Source organism: Lepidothrix coronata, unplaced genomic scaffold (genome assembly GCF_001604755.1).
Source record: "Lepidothrix coronata isolate B3197 unplaced genomic scaffold, Lepidothrix_coronata-1.0 Scaffold181, whole genome shotgun sequence".
Lineage (NCBI taxonomy): Eukaryota > Metazoa > Chordata > Aves > Passeriformes > Pipridae > Lepidothrix > Lepidothrix coronata.
Genome location: NW_016690361.1, coordinates 1,844,720 through 1,859,381, shown reverse-complemented (window position 1 = coordinate 1,859,381; position 14,662 = coordinate 1,844,720).

Below are 14,662 nucleotides of genomic sequence, written 5' to 3'. Positions count from 1 at the left end.
CAGCGGGCCTTCTGACCTCACCTGTGGATTCTTGTCTGAGACAATTGTGCTTGCTGTCACGTCATGCACCATCCCACACAATACAGCTGGAGCTGCACGCTGGCTGAACAGGGGTCTGGACAGAGAAGCGCTTTTGTTTGTTGGCCTCCAGGATAGTTTCATTCTGGCAGTTTTTATATTAAAAACCAGTGGTGGACCACCGTGGAGCTCTTAGAAGCCTAGAGGAGAGGAGCGCCCGGACACATCCTGCTGTATTTGTGCAAGTGATCCAAGTTCAGATCATTGTTCTGGGAAATGGACTATCACACTAAGTAATGTTGCTTCAAGGTTAAGAAGGCCAAAGCAGCCTATACAAACACATGTAATTCCAGTTACTGCTTCAGTGTGATTCCCTGTCTATGCCCTGCTATGCCAGGCTGCCCCAGATCTCTGACAGTGGCAGCTACATGGTGATGCTCAGTGGAAAGCTCTTCCAGCATCCACCCAGCCAGCCAAATGTGTCCTTCTCATTAACCTTTTATGACTTGGGCGTAGTGGAAGTATGCATGTGCTTCTTGGTTGTTTGGCTAAGACAATATTACCCAAATAACAGGTTGCACATGGCATTACCTGTGATGTGAATTGAAAATTTGATTCTGAAATTTGATGTATCCTGGAAAATTATGGTTCTCACTGGAAAAATAGGTTGTTGAGAATGTAGTAAGCATGAAGATAGACTCTAATTTATTGTGCCATATGTGATTCTCCCACAGCAGTCTGCAATAGCCTTCCAAATGAGACCTGCTCATGTAATCATAGTATAATAATCAGTGTTTTCATACAGACTGCAGCAAGTGGACATGTGAATTTCTTCACCCGTAGGCGAGAAACGTCTCCTAGGAAAACTCCCTGTGCCGAATTTACCCTAATTTGACTGTTGACTGGTAAGGTATATTGGGAGTTTCAAGTCTCCGACAATGTCACATTGCCTGTTCTCTTAATAATTGTGAAACCCTAGAGGATGGGGAGGTGGATGGTGCTGAAAAGCAAGTATCAGGAGGACCTGATACTTGGTCTAGCAGATGGTCTCATCTGTGGTTTTGGGATTCGCTGCCAGTGATGCCAGCTGTAAAGCACTATGTAGTTTACGTTACATGATCCCATCAGTCAGTCCTCGTCTCCTAGATCCAAGACTTGCACTGCTGAAAGGGGAAGGCAAGGGCTGTTGAAGGGCTGTGGTCTAGTGCAGTGCTTGAAATACGAGATGTTGATTAATATACTTGGTTGCCTTTTTCAGTTTTTGAAGGATGCAAGTGTTCATCCACCAAGTGTTAATTCTTATGGACACATGCCAAAGAACGAGGCAAGTCTGCTGAACAATAGATCTCAAGAGGTGCTTCTTCAGTGCAGCATGAAGAGCAGCAGATACTACAGATACTAAGCACAATGACAAGGAGCTTATTTTTTCAACAAATGCTAATCAAAGATGGCCAGTATTTGACATTTATTAGTGCTATAGGATCAGCATGAAGGTATGCCTGGGGCAGCAGGTGGTGAGTGTAGTGCCGGCTAAACATCCTGGCGCCTTTATAGGTGTGAGAATTTGGGGGTTATCAAGTCAGGGTGTGCCCCATCTGAGCTGAGACTGTTGCTGGGCACTCCTGCGAATGACAGTGATTTGAGCTGGTTTGCACCAGTGGGCCCTGTCAGAAGAAGAGATCCCAAAAATGTGTTCTTAGGGAACGGTCTGCTAATCTTAGAGTGGCTGCTGCAGGTCTCTGAATCACAGTGGGCATGGAGGCCTATCAGCCAGTCCTCAGATTCAGCAATCAATACTGTGTTTGTTCCTTGCCAGCTCTTAGATGGGAGGAGGGGATTTTGGAGAAATTGAGTTACTTCTGGTACAGGGCATGCTGCCAGAGAGACAAGTGTACTGCATGTTCCTGCCTGAGAACAACCCTGATTTTAAAAAGCAGAAGGAGTGGTGTTTTATTTATTTCTGTATACTGCAGCAAGGTTTTTTTTAACTGGTTTCATATGACTGTTTTTGTTGATTCAGCTTTTAACCATCTTGGCTCAGGTTTTCTTGTCATTGAGATGGTGACCCTTTATCATTAACAGTTGTAGAATAGCAAGCAGAATTGTAGCTCCATTCACTTGTTGTCAGACAAGGAACCATATAACAAGCTTTGGGTGTCATACAAGTTTGTATGGCAACTGCCATAGATACATCTTGCAGCCTGACAAGAGGTTGACATCAAGCACGGTTAAGGGTCTGCCTTTTTCAAAGATCATAAAGTTCTTTCACTCGTCATCTGGTACAGAGAGGTGCCAAGTGGTGACTGAATGATTCTGTAATGGAATAAACTCATGGGAATTTCTCAAAATGCCGAATATGGAACGAGCTTTGACAACTGCCTGGGGTTACCACTAGGAATTTGGAAAGACATACTCCAGCCCTTGCAGGCAAGTTACACAGAGGAAAGTAGTTCTTTCATGTGCTTTCCATTGAATGAAAAGTTGACGTAAATCATAATTGTTTATGTGTGGCTTAATTCAATGATGTGTTTGTGGCTAGAAGATCTGGGAAGGCTATAAAGAACAATGAGAAAAACCACTTTGGGCTTTATAAAGTAACTGAAGAATAAGCTGAATTGAGATCTGTTTTTAACAAGACCTTGTGTGCTGTTACTTAGTACAAAAGCGAGACTGCTTTTGTAGGCATAGGTACTTCACAGGACTTAAAACACACAGTGCAGTGTTCCACTCTTGAGGTGACACATGTTTGCACAAGCAGCACCAGTCAGGAACAGATAAGTAATCCTGAACACTGCAACCAACTTGTGAGAAACTTCCAGAAACTTCCCTTGTTAGGTACATTGATTGCTGCTACCTTTCAACAGGCTTTTCATCAACACGTGGAAATACAGGCCAATTTGAGGGAAATATGTCTGTCTAAAAGCCTCTATGGCTGTTGTTGCTTCCAGCCTTTTTTCTTCTTCTCTCTCAGCCGTGATCTCAGCCTGAGTTCTCCCTGTACTCCTTTGTTTGCTTAGTTTGATTTACACCCACTTGACAACATATGCTCTTTGTTCTCCTCTAATTCATTTCCTTCCAAATAGGCAAAATGTCAGTCACTGTGACAAAAGTCTGGGCCCCTACAAGCTAGATTTTTGGGTGTTTTCTGTCAATTACCCAAAAATCTATTCCTTCGCTTCACGATGACTGCCTTGGCCCAGGTTTTAGATTTCTAGAGTGTGAGTTATGGTATGTAACAGTGAGTTCCCTCTTGACCCTTGAAGCTTTTCAAGGTTCCTTTTGAGGGATAGGGTTTGTTCAACAATAGAAGTGCAGCATGAAACTTCCTCCCTCCAGCTAAAAGGTGTTGTCTTTCATGGGGTTTTCATCCTATCCTGTAGCTAGTTTGGAAACATGAGGCTCCACAGCCTCATTGAGTCAACAGAGTTCTGTGCAGGAGTCAAGGCTTATCCAAAACCTTGAAGACCTGGGATCTAAATAAGATCACCAAATCAATGAGTTAAGTAGGTGAACCTTTGAGGGTTGCTCATGCCAATGCTATATTTGATATACATTCTACAAATGTTGAAGGGGTTAACAGCAATTCTAGCTATACAGCACTTTTCTCCTTCTGTTGCTACTTTGAAACTTTTCCTGTTTGGACTAAATTTTTCCCCCATCAATTTTGTGCTGCCAGGCTGATTTACATTTGTGTTGCGTCAAAAGCTTCAGCCAAAATGGCTGATCTGTTCCTGAGACTGTGGGTAGGAGAAAACAGGTTTTTTTGTCCTTATTCCAAAACTGGAAACCCTTCTGCTGAAATGCCTTCTTGCCTTCATATTTTGGGTTAGGACTTAGAATAGAGGTGGGAGGAGATAGGAGGAAAAGGCATTACTTCTGTATTAGCATGTTTGTCACTGTTCCCCTTAGATTCTGCACCAGTTTATAAATATTTGCAAAAAACAGGCAATAGGAATATGTATGGTAAAGACTTCTTTCTTTTGAGCAGCTGAATGTCTCCTGATTTCTTCCACACTAGAACTGGAAAAACTGCAAAGTTTTACCAGTTTGAGCAAGCTGCATTCAGAGCTTCTACCTGGGATCAGGCCCTGAATACCCCACACCCCACAGGGTAACTAAACATAGTCTGACCAGAGTTGTTTCAAGAGATTCTTTCTGTAATTCTTGCTTCCAGTTGCTCTCTGCTGGGCAGGGCACAGTGCAGCAGCTGACAGCAAGGAGCTTTCTCATCTGTGTCCTAAATCAGCCTACCAACATCTCATCCACCTCCAGGAGGAAAAAGAACAAGGTCACAGCAGTAAAACTAGAGCCAAGGTGTTATGGGGTAAGGAAACCAGTGAGATCAGGATTGTCACAGAGAGAGAAAAGGAAGTGGGGAGGACTTATGGGAGCAAGGAGCTGGTAGGGGGGAGGACCAAGACTGGGCAAACAAAGGCTGAGATAGTGTCCTCCAATGTGAATCTCTCCCATGGGAGACAGACCTCCACAAACCTTTCCAATGTGAGTCCTTCTCACGGGCTGCAGTTCTTCACAAACTGCTCCAGAGTGGGTCCCTTCCATGGGGTGCAGTATTTCAGGAAGAAACTGCTCCAGTGTGGGTCCCCTGCAGGTCACAAGTCCTGCCAGCAAAACTGCTCCAGTATGGGCTCCTCTCCTCATGGGCCCACAGGTCCTGCTGGGAACCTGCTCCAGCTCTGTCCTTCCATGGGGTCACAACCTCCTTTGTGCATCCACTTGCTCTGGCCTCCATGAGCTGCAGGTGGATCTCTGCTCCCCTGTGGACCTCCATAGGCTACAGGGGCACAGCTGCCTCACCTGGTCTTCACCCAGGTCTGCAGGGGAATCTGCTCTGGCACCTGGAGCACCTCCTCCCCTCCTACTCTGCCACTGTTTCTCTCACATGCTCTCACTCCTCCAGTTGCTGTTCCACATTTCCTGCCCCTTTCTCCCAGCTCCACTTAAACATGTTATCCCAGAGGCACCACCATCATTGCTAACAGGCTCGGTCTTGAAGCCGGCTCGCATTGGCTCTGTCAGACATGGGGGAAGCTTGCAGCCCCTTCTCACAGAAGCCATCCCTGTGGCCCCCCTGCTACCAAAATCTTGCCACTTAAACCAAATACACCTGCAGAGTCACTGGCAAAGTGATTGTTTCCTCTCAGCTCATGTCTGTAAGCTTTCAGAGTCATTGAATTCTTTGCTATTGATTTGTGAATCACTGGAAATTTGAAAGTATGGTCCAGATGAAAAAGTTTGCAACATTCATTGCAGCATGACCTCTTAAAGGGCACAGATACTGTTGTAAGCTGCAGGTGTTCAGGATTAGCGTTGCCTTGTGGACATTTAACAGCCCTGAACACATACATCACAGTGAAATCTTGCATGAACACATATTCTCTTTCCTTGCTTCAGCCAGCTAAGAGGATGGACAGCAGCCTGGGAATAAGTTGTGTTGTAGCTGATGTGAATCCAATTTGTGCTTTCTACATATATGAAATCTCTTATCATTTATCTTAACAGTGCATTTCAAATTAGCAAATATCTCTGACTTTTAGTTGCTGTCTAGTTAGGCGCTTATGTGCCACCTCGTAAGTACAGTTAATAACTTTTCATCTGACAGCAGTGGTGTGAAGATAAATTAATCAAATTCTCTGCAACACTTGGCTGTATATGGGGGAGGTAAAAAATCTGACCTGTGATTTAGAGAAAAGGTGCATCTGAACTCTTATCAGAGGTGCACAACAAAAGCATAAGAAGAGACAGCCATTGACTTAAGAATTAAAAAATTGACTGGATATAAATAATATAAAATAATAGTAACTTAAAAAACCACAAACTGAACCAAAACCAAACCAACAAACAAACCCATCAAAAAAACCCCAAAAACCCACAGAAAACCCCCCAACCAACCAACCAACAAAACCCGAACAAAAAAACCGAAACCAAAACCACAAAACAAAAAAACCCAAACAAAACCAAAAACCACAGCAGAAGAGATTAACTCTGAAAGAGGCTTCTCAGGAGACTGTGGAAGCTTCCTCCTTAGCGGTTTTTCAAAACTGAACTGAACAAAATCCTGAGTAACCTGATCTAATGTTGAAGTTGACCCTGTTCTCAGTAGATGGTTGAACAAGATGACCTCCAAAGACTCCTTCAAATGTAAGTCCCAAAGACCTCCTGGACTGTATTAGGAATATGGAGAAAGTACAGATCGGCAAGGTCTGTGACTGTCACTGACTATCGTCAAGAGCTCCTTGGGGTCTAAAACCTGTGAGAGATGTAGAGCAAAATCTGCTCAGGAACAGTGAGATTTTAAAATTTCATATGACTAAAGAATTCAAGAATCCTGCTTTGTGGAGGAAAACTCAATACCACCATATGAAATCAGCAGCCTGGAAAGAGTTGTGAGGTCTTACACTATATGTTGGCAGCTTCCAGAAGCCAGTGTTTCCCAAGGAGCCTGTGGTGTGCAAATGAATAAGTGGAAGGTTGCCTAAATCCAAGAGCCGCTTGAAATTGTAGTGCCAGCTTTCCTGAGGATGCTTTTAGCAATGTCTCTACTCTTTGTCTCGTCATTGACAAAGTATGTTGTTTTGCATAGCTGTGCAATAAAGAAAAGCGTAACTCAAAAGCAATAGTAGTCAGTGTATCTCCTCCCAAAGATATTACAAGCTTTAGTGGTGTGAAAAGCTCTTTAAGAAACTGCTAAAGTGTTGCAAGTTCTGAAACGTCAACTTTGATTTGAAAGCTAAACACAGTCCAGAAATTACCTTGCTATGGCTTTTCTTCCTAAAAGCTATGATGGTCTCAAAATCCATCAGACAAAATATTAGAAGGGAAGAACATACTGGACATAGAAATATTGCTTAACTTGACACTTTCATGAACAAAACTTGTTTGGAAAATAATTTGTGTTTGCACCCTACTTCAGCATGCAAGCAACCTCTGGAAAGAAGCTTCCAAGAAAAACCCTTATTATCAGCAGTAACCTTAAGCATACACTGTCAAGAGGACATAAAATTTCCTCCAGGGCATGGTTTATTTAATTCTGCACTTAGATGTGCCAGTAAATGTGGTCTATAGACGATTAATTTCCTTTCCTCTCCCTAGGAGAGTTGCAGAGGTATCACAGAGGTGAAGAGACCACAGGTATATCAGGAGAGCAGTAAGAACAAAGATTTTGCCCACCTGTCAAAATTGATTTTTGTTTAACTGGCTAGGCTGTAAAAGCCTACCCCCTGGCTACAAAGGACTGCCAGAAGCCAAGTTTGCTCCACCGAGCTCATCCCTCCTCCTGCAACGCTGCAGCCCTGGAAACAAGGAGGGACACTGCCTGCCTTCAGAACAACACCCTGCCTTACAGCACAGGCAGTTTCCCCCTCACTGCTCTCTCATCTCACCTGTGTCAAGGCCCGTGCCCCTCAGCTCAGGTAAGTGGTGCCCCTCAGCTCAGGTAAGTGGTGCCCGGTCGTACAAATGCAAGCAAAACACTTGTTAAAAAGCAATTAGGATTGCTTGATGCAGCACTTTTTTCCAGCCTTGGCCACAGCAGTAGTCTGACTGAAAATGCACTATTACTGCTGGGGAAGAGAAGTGTAAGGGTGTGAGTGTCTAAATCCAGCTGGGAATTTGCGTGGGGGCCTGCAAGTGGGGAATTTAGGTGACTTCAGGCCACCTCCTTCTTTAGCTCCGGTTTCCAGTTTCCCTCTTGCAGTTCCAGTCCTTGCAGGTATCGCGTTCCTGGGGCAGGCACAGCTTGTTTTGAGCTATGTGTTCCTGCAGGCCAGATGCAGCTGCCTGGCGGGTTGCTCAGGTGTGCTGGGCTCGGAGGGTTTTGGGTAGCAGAGAGCTGAGGGATCGCGCGGCAGAGAGGGACTGTGTGCTGCTCCCTGGCTGCAGGTTTGCACAGCAGCCCCATTCCTGAACCTGAAACTCAGTTCTGTGAGGGGACTCAAGCACTGGAACAGTCTGGCTGGGAAAGTGGTGGAGTGGCACTTGGGGACATGATTAGTGGGGGACTTGGCAGTGCCAGATTAATAGCTCTAAAAGATCTTGGAGGTTTTTCCACTCTAAACAATTCTATGATTCTATGACCGTGGCCCTGCTGGTCCTCCTGTTGTGCTACTCACGTCAGAGATGTTTCTGCTCCTGCTCTTTTGTGGAGCATTTTAGAGCCTTGACGTACCCACAGCAAGCATTGCCAACATGCCAATAAGGTGTGAGAGTCTCAGCAGCTTTGCTGTGTTCGATTTTAATTTCATTTTGTTTTAGAGCCAGCAAAGGCAGAAGTCGAGGTTTCCTGGAAGGGTGACCTGAGGGTGGCAGCAGCTGCTCACGGTCCGTCGGTCCGAGTGGCTGCTCAAGGAAGCTGCAGAGCCCTTGGAACGCTGGGTTATAGCCAGCCCGAGGGACCTCGCAAAGGTGAAGGTGACAAAAGATCACTGTCATGTATCGGGAGCCCCTGTGACCAGGAAGGTGACTTTGCTACAAAAGAGACCTTATGTGAACATGATTACTGCTTCCAGACAGCAGTAAGGCACGATCACTCTGTTTCTGCAATGAAATCAATGAGGTACCATTGATCTGCTGACCGGCTCTGTCACGAATTATGATGGGATGATACCTCTCGGTGAGGAAAGGGCAAGCCGTGCAGGTTGATAACTGATGTGAAAGACCACAGTTTGTAAGTTAAAGCTGCAGCTGGCACCTGACAACCCCAGGACCGTGGGTTACAGAAGCAGAGGGATTTGGGTGCCTAAGTACTGCCTTAGTGCTGCTATAGGCACTGGAAAACCCAGAGTCCTGAAACCGCTCTGCAACTGCAGGCTGAGGTGTGAAACATCTGAACACACTGAATGCCAATTGGAACCAATAAACTCCCTGAGGGTAATCTCAGGTTGGTGTTTAGTTGCCAAAGACTTGTCACCATGATTAAAATGCCCTTCTGATTTTTCCTGATCCTATAGACATTTATGGACCCCATAATGAGGTACCCAGCTCTCTCCAGGCATTGCACTGTGCCTGTGCATTTGACTCAGAACTGTGATTTCTGAACATGGGGAGAACACTGAAAATCTTGGTGCCATAATGGCTGAGTTTCAGAGCACCTGACTCTGCACATCTATCTGATTCTGGTGTCCTTCTCCAAGGCTTACTTATGAACCAAGAGGGAAAAGTAGAAATGACTGCATAGAACTGCTCTGTTCTTTTCATTTCCAGGACCAGCAGAATTCAGTAGGAGCTTACAAGTAATTTAAGACAGCCTGAGCACTTTCTAAATAACAATGTCTTGTAATAGTTTCAAGAGGTTGTTCCATCACAACCCATTATAGCCTTCAAAACTGCCCTCAGTGGTAGCTAAGACCGTGGAAGGTCCCAGCGCTATCCATTACCAAATTTGGCCACTTTGTATCATTCTATCAAGATTCTAGATCTTGGGGTTTTGTTTGGGATGGTCAGAGTCCCATGGGACATAATTCTTACTACATTACAATTAGTTAATAAAATCTTGAGACCACACACAAAAACTTCTTTCAGGCCACACTTCTCCTGAAATCCTTGGGTAAGAACTGAGCAGAAGAGGAACAACACTTCAAGTTTGGGTCTTTGTTTTTTTGCCAAATCATGGACACGCTCAGTCAGTTCAAGCAAGCCTGGCAGTCTCCATCTGCTTTTCACTGTTATCTCTGAGGCATTGCACCTTAGGAGTGCTCAGCTGCAAATAGAACAGAGTTTAAGGTACAGAGGGCTGACCTGCTAAGGAAGGTATCTAAAACTGCTGTGTCTTGCTCGTTTTGCCTCTTCAGATATGACCACTTCTACTCCACCTCCAGGTGCTCACCATGTGATTAGTATACATCCCACTAAGACTTATCTTCTACAGCATCCAAGCCAAACCTAACTAGGTTGATTCCAGCGTGATGACATCAGAAGGGCATTTGTAAGAATCAAGGTAGTACCACCTGAGAAAGGTCACAGGGAAAAGTTTGGCAAAATGTGGGGAAACATTTGCTAATAATCATCTATCGAAGTGGGTGCTGCTTCCATTTCATTTGTCAGTGTGCCAGGCAGATAAGTTCTGGTGACCAGAAATCCCTTGTAGAGGTTGCACATTATTAGCCAAAGCTGTGTGCTGCTCTGCTTTGCCCAAACACATGAGAACTTGCTGAGCTGCCTGGATATGGAACTGATGAGAGCTTGTGTTTGAACAAGTACAGCTTTTAGACAGTCTGCAGAGTCGGGTTTAATGAAAAGTTAAAATTAAGTATCCAATGTCCAGCCCCTGACTGCTACCAGCAGCTGTCAGCAGCAGGTCCTGTTTTGGGGTGGCTGAGGGTATGCTGGGCTGGTTGTGCTGCCAGACAAGCAGAAGCTGTGTCTGGAGTCACTACAGGCTTCTGCTGAGCTCTGCAGAACATCTGCTGTGGGAACCCTTTTTCTCTCCTTTCTACTTTCTTACAGAGAAATAGGTCACAAAGCAAAAAAACAAGAGCCGGGAAGGGGGATGAGAAGTTACAGAGAGCAGGTGTTCCTCTTAGACTGGAAACGACTTGCTGGGAATAATGCACTCTCAGTGTTGAGCTCCTTTGACATTCCCTCTCTACCTGTGGGAGCCCCTCTCCTATTTGCGGTCATGGCCAGCAAGGAGTTGCAGACATGTCAGGGCATGGGGACCCACACCAGCTCTGGGCATGGCAGAGTGGAAAGGTAATGGCTTTCTTTCAAACAGAAAATATTCAAAATAATGTTACCCCCTCCTCCAGCTGCCCACATGATTTGGAAAGCCAGGAAACCTATGGACCTTTTTCCTTAGGGAGTCTGATTGAGAGAACTCAGTACATGATTTGCAGTGAACAACAGTTGTCCTGGTGAGTTGTTCTGGTAAGAAGCTCCGATCTTACACTGCTTGCGCTGCCTTGGAGTGAAGGCAGCAGTCCCCTGAGGACTGTCCCAGTGCACTGGGGCTGTGGCTGTGGACTGGGAGGCTGTGTGGGGATGCTGCCAGTGTGACCCCAGGCTGGATGTGGTGGCTTATTTACTGCTGCTGCCACGCCACTGAGTTCCCATGAGAACCCAACCCTGTGTCTTCCTACTACCTCGAGTTTTCCACCTAATGCTGCTGTGAATGATCAGGCTTGAGGACGAACAACTTCCAGCAATCTTTTGGCTGGCCATCATTGATAAAGGCTCTCTCTGTCCTTTTTAGGAGGGGAGCCACACATTTGTGGTGCTAGAAATGTGTGCGAGAGGAGGTCTGCAGAGAAGATGGTGTTGTGGCTGCTGATATGATGTCCTGGTCAGACGAGACAAGCCTGATGAGGAGTCATCCCAGCATCCTAAGTGGGTAGTGCAGTGCTGCCCAGAGAGAGGAGCACCACCATTTCCCAGATCACTTTGGCATGCCTCTCGTTATCAGAGGATAGTTCAATGACAATAAAATGCATTTTATTATGTTTAAATGAAGAACTAAAAAACAGATTTCTAGAAGTAAAAAATTATTTGCAAGTGTTAGGACAGAAACATATGTTTATAATCACTGGTAACATTGATGAAGACTCCTGAGACCACCCCTCCCTTTGTGCACTCTAAGCTCACAGAATTAACCTGCAGCTGTTAAAGTTGTCCCAGTCCATCAAGTCCACCTTCATGCTCCAATATGTGATGCCAGGTAGGGGCCATAATCCTGAATGATCTCTCTTTGTGTATATTATTAATTCCTGGAGATCCACTGGTTATAAACATTCCTTGGGCTTCCTGGTAGCGTAGTGTGTTGAAAATTAATTAATTACTATATAAATTTCTGCTCCTCCTGTTAATTAATTTCAGCAAAGAGCAGGTACACTGACCTCCCATAGGTGAGGAAGCACAGCAGGTGGGTGCACATTTCAAAGTAAAGCAATTAGTGGAGGTAAATAAATGACACTGGTGGTGGAGTCTCTTGGGTTTTTATCAAGTGTAAACACTGAAAGCAGATACTTTTCTCCTCGCACTTCAGGATGGCTGAGATGGCTCTCTCTGCTAACTTTGCTTAGCTAAGATTTTCTAGTAAAAGATATATCTTAAAAAACACAGGGGTACAGATATTCTGAAGTAGCACCTTAAAAACCTGTCAATGCCAAGTCAGGCAGGGGGATTTAATGTAATATTGCAGAAAGTGGTTTTGAGGGTGGGATGTCACATTGCACTCACTAGTACATCTGAGAAGCTCCAGTGCTGTTGGAATATGGGGTCTGGAAACTACTCCTACGCAGACAGTGTACATCAGAGTGACAAAAACTCATGAAAGTTGAGAATGGCCCTGCATCCTGGATGGACATTCTCTGGTTATTTATCAGCACTTAACGCTGCACAGACTCAGTGACATAAGTTCAGTATTTAGGTGCCTTCCACAAAGGCATAATCTGTGCTCTGGAATTCCTTGATGTCTGCTGTAGTGGACACGTTTGGAGCTAAGGTTTGACTGGCTGGCTTCATCAGACTTTTGGGAAAATGGAAGAGTTGCTAATTAACTACGTATTTTAGCATCAGACCTTCTCTTCCTGCCTGCTGTGACTGTCTGTTGGTCATGCTGTTTGTCTAGCCACTGCTGATATCTCAGAGAAAGCACTGAAGTAGGTAATGTTTCCTTTAAAGCCTTCTGAGCTCATGAGAGTGAGATAGTGCATTCCCATGTGGTTAAGTTACACACTCACAAGCCCCAGCTAGAAGTGTTAGCAAAACAGCCTTGGGTTGCTAGGAGGTGCTGTGTGGGGATTAATTAATCAGGACGGTTGTGCCTTCTGCTTGCCATCATTGCTGATATAAAGGAGAGGTTTTCAAAGCCAAAAGCTGTGATGGACTCTTGCTGGGTTGAGAGATTTGCATATAGAAACACACATTAAGACAGTTGCGGCAAATGTTAGTCATTGCAAAATACTGCACAGAAAAAATCTAAACTGTGAGGCCCATAAGAGGCTCTGTCTCCTCTAAGCTGCTCCTCTGTGCATGTTGTTATGTGCAGTAGCCACACAGAAACAGCTGAGACTCTGCTAGTCTAGAAGATTTACGTATTACACTAAATGGGGAAAAGAGGATGATAATTAGCTCAAAGATTTTTATTCTGATTTTGAAGCAACATCCTAAACTTTCTTAATGCACAAGTAAGAGAGTTGTCTTGGCCCTTGCAAACACAGGGTATGCTACCACAGGTTACAGCTCCTTTACTGTAGCCCGTTGAGCTGCCCAGATGATAATTTTCTGATATATTTCCATCTATAAGGAGTAAGTCAATAGACGGGGAAGGAGATGGGATAACGGTAAATCAGCAGGCAAAACAGAAAAACCATGAAGAGATTGGTGAAACCTAATAGAGCTTGGAGCAATCTCAAACTAGACAGTGATGAGTGCCCAAAGCTTCAAACTGTAGTAGACACAAAGCAGTCTTTACTACATGCACACACAGAGGGTTGAATCCACACAGCTTTTAAATGTTTTTAGACATCAAACTCATCGGACTCACAAGCTTTCAGCTAGTTGTCTCCAAGCATTCATTCTCTGTGAGGTACTATCCAAACAAAAATACTTAGTTTCCCCTCAGCTGAAGTCAGGTATTTCCTCAGCTCTTTGAGAAGAGCGTAGGAGGAAGGCAGTCATGGTTGTTTAGATTCCAAAAGCCCTTCACTTGTGACCCTGCATAATGAACTTTAAGACAACTGTCCCCAGGGTCCCATATTCAATATGCCCAGAACCAGAGATGGGTGCTCTGATTCTGCATCTCACGAGGCTAATGCTCCTCAGAACTGATCCCTCGTAAGTCCTCTGTGAGACTGGGATTCAGAGCTGCCCACAACTGTGGTCTGGTGCATGAACAGGTCAGTGTGTACAATCACAGCAGCATGTTCCACACTTGTTGAGCGCATCAGGAAAAGAGAAGGCTGGATCCAAAAATGAGCAGGTGAGCCCTTCCAGTGCAGTGTAGGGGGACCTAGCCTTACAGAATAACCCACAAAATCACATCTAATACCTGTGTGTACCCTGTTTGGTTACCTTTGTCTCTCTTTCAGCCATGAAAAGAGGGATCTGCACAGAGGGTAAGGCAACCTTTTGGTTAATAGTCAGTTCCTTACACTGTTCATTGATAGGAGAGCCCCTTGTCCTGAAGGAATTCAGCTCTGCAGCTTCTTCTAAGGAGCATGCCTGAACTCCTGGTTTATAGAAGCATTGCAGGTGACAGGGAGCAGCTTCTTGCCAAAACTGACACAGTGGGCTGATAATATTCATGGAAACACTCATATATAAAAGCAAGAATGTAGTCTAGTGGTTAAAACATTCAGTGTGGAAAGGTGGGCTTGAGCTTCCTTTCTGGGCTCTGTGTTGGTTCCTCAGGGATACATCACAGCAGCAGCCCAGGGAGTGTATGGCTTTGAGTCCCTTCCAGGGGAAGAGAGGACTATGTACTGCTTTCCCATTTCCTGCTTGAGTGCTGTGTCCACAAGGCTGCTATGGGAAACCTGTTGGAATTCATTTCAGGATGGAAATGACTACTGTTTGGGCTGGGATTTTTGTTTGATTGTTTTTTGCTAAATGGATATTGCTGAATACTTCAGACGTGCTGGGAATCCCAAAGGGATCAGGCTGTCAAGACAGTGAGCAGTTTGTGATTTTC